Source organism: Meriones unguiculatus (assembly GCF_030254825.1).
Source record: "Meriones unguiculatus strain TT.TT164.6M chromosome 13 unlocalized genomic scaffold, Bangor_MerUng_6.1 Chr13_unordered_Scaffold_39, whole genome shotgun sequence".
Lineage (NCBI taxonomy): Eukaryota > Metazoa > Chordata > Mammalia > Rodentia > Muridae > Meriones > Meriones unguiculatus.
This window is the reverse complement of record NW_026843648.1, coordinates 1,311,453-1,317,452: the sequence shown is the minus strand read 5'-3', so window position 1 is coordinate 1,317,452 and position 6,000 is coordinate 1,311,453.

Genomic DNA, 6,000 nt, shown 5'->3' with positions numbered 1-6,000 from the left:
ATATGCAACTTGATGTGCTGAGGAGAACTGGTATGTGGAGGCTTCCAGAGAAAAAGGGGAGGAGGAGTAGGGGAAGAGGGTGGGAGGGTGACACCAGGAGGAGAGGAAGTATGGAGCTGCAAGCAAGATATAAAGTGAAAAAAGAAATAAACTAATGAGAAAAATGGCTGGTTTCTATGTAAGTGAGAGATTGTGTTGACTGATGATTTCTATAGAGGGTTCTACCACTGGGGGTGGCAATATCCTTAAGCAAGTGGCCCTGGGCTGCATAAGAAAACTAGCTGAGCATGAGACTATAAAGAAACAAAAGAGCAAGGCAGGAAACAATATTTGGCATATTTTTGCCTTACTTTTCTTGGAACTTGATTTTCTGTTTTTGGCCTCCAAAAAGATGGACTGTGATCTGACAGGACCAAAAAAGTTATCCCATTGATGACCTGAGATGTTTATAGTTAGGGGATTCAATTATAGCAGTAAAGTAGCAAGTTAGAATAGAAAAAAAAAAAAGGTATGCCAAAAGTGCCTTTGCTCCTGGAAAGACCTGAGAATGTTCTCTTTTTTGAGGGATGTGGAAAATATCAGGTCTTGAGATGACAAACATCCAGACCTTAACTAGCTCTTCCTGTAGGACCTGGAAGGTCATAATATTGAGTGTAGTGCATACAGAGGAAGTGGAGGTCATAGGATTTCAGTGGAAAATAGACTCCATGGAAAATTAAGCTAGAGTTCTTTTGTGTGGTAATTTGTCCCTAGATCTTTCTTATTCTGCTCATGTTATAAGAAATTAAGAAAGGAAGAATTAATAATTGGGGACTGATTCCTTAGATGGAGATTTTTTGTTTTCTTTTTTTTTTTCAATGCAGTTTATTCAGGAACCTTGAACAATCATCTGACCCTGGGGAAAGCCAGCCCACAGCTTAAATAGCCTCTGGGTAGCCAACCCCAGCATGCCAAGTGGGCAATGCAGATAGGTCCACATACATGGAAGCAAGCCAGATCTTCAGCCTTAGCCAAATGTGGAGTTATTCGTGACAGAGCACTCACCATCGGGAAGATGGAAGGCGGAAACCAGCTCCTCTTTAAGGCGCAGCATTACACAGCTCTCTACAGTTCCCACTTTTTGTTTTAGACGTATCAGGCAAGAGTAGAGGTCTGATCTCTGATATTAGAAATAAATTGGGACTTTGTACTGATGTTCATTTAGGTGTCATCCACCCAAAGAGCATCAGACCCACCCGATACCTTTTTCTCAGAGGCGGGACCTGGGGCATCAACCCGCATGCAATCAGACTTGCTCTTCTCTGGGTCGAAAGTGGCTGATCCTGAGTGCAGTGCATAGCCTCACATCCTGAGAGTAACATTTTAGCTTTTTATGGTAGCCAACCATGCTTAGGGAGACTGTCCTGCTTCAATGGCTGTAAAGGCCTGAATGGTCATGGCTGCATTACGCTGTTATGAGACTCTAATCTTGCATATATACCACAGGCAAACCAAGGAGACCAACACCAGAAGGCCAGCTGACGCTCCCATGCCCGTCCATTCCTTCAGATGATTCATGGCTACAGCAATCCATGATGATAATCCTATGGCTAGTCCTGCGTCCACTCTGGTAGAATTTACCGTGACAATGGCCACTCTCAGCTGCTCCATCGTAGTATCGAATTCTCCAGTCCAATTACCTAAAATATAGCTAGACAATTGTTTAGACAGATTTGCAGCACAGGAAAAATTCTTATGTTGTATGCTAGTGACTCAAAGTCCAGCATACTTCCATTGACAGCCAAGTTGATCAATTTGCCATAGGGTATCAATTTGCTCCTGCACGAGGTCAATTCTCTGATTGAACACCATCAAGTCTCCTTTTAGTTGAGCATTAATTCCTTTTTGTACATCTAAGGCATGAGCTACATTGGCTAAAAGATTATTCAGGGTCTGAGCAGTCTGTATACTATGACTCATGGCTAATGCCACGGTGGTAGCTCCAACAGCCGCCAATGAGATGGCAGTAACAATGGCGGCTGTAATTCCAAGATCGCTTTTCTGTCTGAAGAGAGTCATAGCATGAGGGGCATCAATGGGCACAGGCATCCAGCGAGGCATGCGAGTAACCAGGGCATACCTAAATTCACTAGAATTCCAGCATTGGGCAAAAAAGCAAGTATCATTAACACAATTACTTGGCTCTATCTGGCTAATAATGAATAAAAATGGGGGATATAAACAAACAGGTGTGGGCTTATAGGAAATGTTATGAGAAGCCTTAACCCCCTAGTTGGAATATCCTGCATCAGTTCTAGAACTAGCAGTGGGGGTGTCCGAGGTCTGAGTAGGTTCAGGAGACCATTGCCCCCAGGGGCGAGACATGCTCCATGTAAATTGACTAACTCCATGTTTTCCTCCACTTTTGAAAGTCATTTAAGGTTCTTAAATTATTTTTTTTCTTGTTTTTTTTTTAATTTTTCATCAATTACACTTTATTCATTCTGCATCCCCCCATAAGCCCCTCCCTCCTCCCCTCCCAATTCCACCCTTCCTCCTCCTTCTGCATGCATGCCACTCCCCAAGTCCACTGATAGGGGAGGTTCTCCTCTCCTTTCTGATCTTAGTCCATCAGTTCACATCAAAAGTGGCTGCACTGCCCTCTACTATGGCCTGGTAAGGCTGCTCCCCCTCAGGAGGAGGTGACTAAAGAGCAGGCCAGTCAGTTCATGTCAGAGGCAGTCCCTCTTCACATTACTATGTAACCCAATTGGATTCTGAACGGCCCTGGGCTACATCTGTGCAGGGGTTCTAGGTTATCTCCATGAATAGTCCTTGGTTGGAGTATGAGTTTCTGGGAAGTTCCCTATGTTCAAATTTTCTTGTTCTGTTGCTCTCCTTGTGGAGACCCTGTCCTCTCCAGCTCTTACTATTTCCCAGTTCTTACCTAAAATTCCGTTGTCCTGCCCAACAGTTGCCCATCAGGCTCAGCATCTGCTTTGATAGTCTGAAGGGCAGAGGCTTTCAGAGGCCCTCTGTGGTAGGTTCCTAGGTTGTTTCCTGTTTTCTTCTTCTTCTGACGTCCATCCTCTTTGCGTTTCTGGATGGGGATTGGATGTTTTACTTAGGGTCCTCTCTCTTGCTTAGTTTCTTTAGATGCACAGGTTTTAGTGGGTTTGTCCTATGTTGTATGTCTATATGAGTGAGTATATACCATGTGTGTCTTTTTGCTTCTGGGACAACTCACTCAGGATGATCCTTTCCAGATCCCACCATTTACCTGCAAATTTCATGATTTCCTTATTTTTCATTGCTGAGTAATATTCCATTATGTAGATGTACCACAATTTCTGCATCCATTCTTCAGTTGAGGGGCATCTGGGTTGTTTCCAGCTTCTGGCTATTACAAATAAAGCTGCTACAAACATGGTTGAGCAAATGTCCTTTTTGTGTACTTGAGCCTCTTTTGGATATATGCCCAGTAGTGGTATGGCTGGATCTTGAGGAAGCGCTATTCCTAGTTGTCTGAGAAAGCGCCAGATTGATTTCCAGAGTGGTTGTACAAGTTTACATTCCCACCAGCAGTGGAGAAGGGTTCCCCTTTCTCCACAACCTCTCCAGCATGTGTTGTCACTTGAGTTTTTGATCTTGGCCATTCTCATGGGTGTAAGGTGAAATCTCAGGGTTGTTTTGATTTGCATTTCCCTAATGGCTAGTGAGGTTGAGCATTTCTTTAAGTGCTTCTCTGCCATTCGGTATTCCTCTACAGAGAATTCTCTGTTTAGCTCTGTTCCCCATTTTTTAAGTGGATTACTTGGTTTGCTGCTTTTCAGCTTCTTTAGTTCTTTATATATACTGGATATGAGTCCTCTGTCAGATAAAGGGTTGGTGAAGATTCTTTCCCAATCTGTAGGTGGTCGCTTTGTTTTGATGACGGTGTCCTTTGCTTTACAGAAGCTTTTCAGTTTCATGAAGTCCCGTTTATTGGTTGTTGCTCTTAGAGCGTGTGCTGTTGGTGTTCTGTTCAGGAAGTTTCCCCCTGTACCAATGAGTTCTAGGGTATTTCCCACTTTTTTTCAAGCCGATTTAATGTGTCTGGTTTTATGTTGAGGTCTTTGATCCACTTGGACTTCAGTTTTGTGCAGGGTGACAAGTATGGATCTATTTTCATTTTTCTACATGTAGACATCCAGTTAGACCAGCACCATTTGTTGAAGATGCTATCTTTTTTCCATTGTATGGTTTTGGTGTCTTTGTCAAAGATCAGGTGTCCATAAGTGTGTGGGTTTATTTCTGGGTCTTCTGTTCGGTTCCATTGATCCACCATTCTGTTTCTATGCCAGTACCATGCAGTTTTTAAAACTGTTGCTCTATAGTACAACTTAAGATCAGTGATGGAGATACCTCCAGAAGATCTTTTATTGTAGAGGATTGTTTTAGCAATTCTGGGTTTCTTGTTATTCCATATGAAGTTGAGAATTTTCCTTTCCAGGTCTGTAAAGAATTGTGTTGGTAATTTGATGGGCATTGCATTGAATCTGTAGATTGCTTTTGGTAAGATGGCCATTTTTACTATGTTAATCCTACCAAGCCATGAGCATGGGAGATCTTTCCATCTTCTCATATCTTCTTCTAATTCTTTCTTCAGAGATTTGAAATTTTTTTCATACAAGTCTTTGACTTCCTTGGTTAGGGTTACTCCGAGGTACCTTATGTCATTTGTGGCTATTGTGAAGGGTGTTGTTTCCTTAATTTCTTTCTCAGCCCTTTTGTCTTTTGTATACAGGAGGGCTACTGATTTTTTTGAGTTAATTTTGTATCCTGCCACTTTGCTGAAGGTGTTTATCAGCTGTAGGAGTTCCCTGGTAGAGTTTTTGGGGTCACTCACATATACTATCATATCATTTGCAAATAGTGATAATTTGACTTCTTCCTTTCCAATTTGTATCCCCTTGATCTCCTTCAACTGTCTTATTGCTCTAGCAAGGACTTCCAACACTATGTTGAAGAGATATGGAGAGAGTGGGCAGCCTTGTCTTGTCCCTGATTTCAGTGGGATTGCTTTAAGTTTCTCTCCGTTCAGTTTGATGTTGGCTATAGGCTTGCTGTATATCGCCTTTACTATGTTTAGATATGTGCCTTGTATCCCTGATCTCTCCAATACTTTGAACATGAATGGATGTTGGATTTTGTCAAAGGCTTTTTCAGCATCTAGGGAGATTATCATGTGGTTTTTTTCTTTCAGTTTGTTAATATGGTGGATCACATTGATGGATTTCCGTATATTGAACCACCCCTGCATACCTGGGATGAAGCCTACTTGGTCATAGTGGATAATATCTTTGATGTGTTCTTGGATTCAGTTTGCAAGTATTTTATTAAGTAGTTTTGCATCAATGTTCATAAGGGAGATTGGCCGGAAATTCTCTTTCTTTGTTGAGTCTTTGTGAGGTTTAGGTACCAAGGTGACTGTGGCTTCATAGAATGAATTTGGCAATATTCCTTCTGTTTCTATTTTGTGGAATAGTTTGAAGAAAATTGGTGTTAGCTCTTCTTTGAAGTTCTGGTAGAATTCTGCGCTGAAGCCATCTGGTCCTGGGCTTTTTTTTGGATGGGAGACTTTTGATGACCGCTTCTATTTCTTTGGGGGATATAGGTTTATTTAGTTGATTTACCTGGTCCTGGTTCAGCTTTGGTAAGTCAAATCGATCAAGAAAATTGTCCATTTCATTTAGATTTTCAAATTTTGTGGCATATAGACTTTTGAAGTAAGTCCTAATGATTGTTTGGATTTCCTCAGTGTCTGTAGTTATATTCCCCTTTTCATTTCTGATTTTGTTGATTTGGGTGGTGTCTCTCTGCCTTTTAGTTAGCCTGGCTAAGGGTTTGTCGATCTTGTTGATTTTCTCAAAGAACCAGTTCTTGGTTTCATTGATTCTTTGAATTGTTTTATTTGTTTCCAATTGATTGATTTTAGCCCTGAGTTTGATTATTTCCAGCCTTATACTCCTTCTTGGGGTG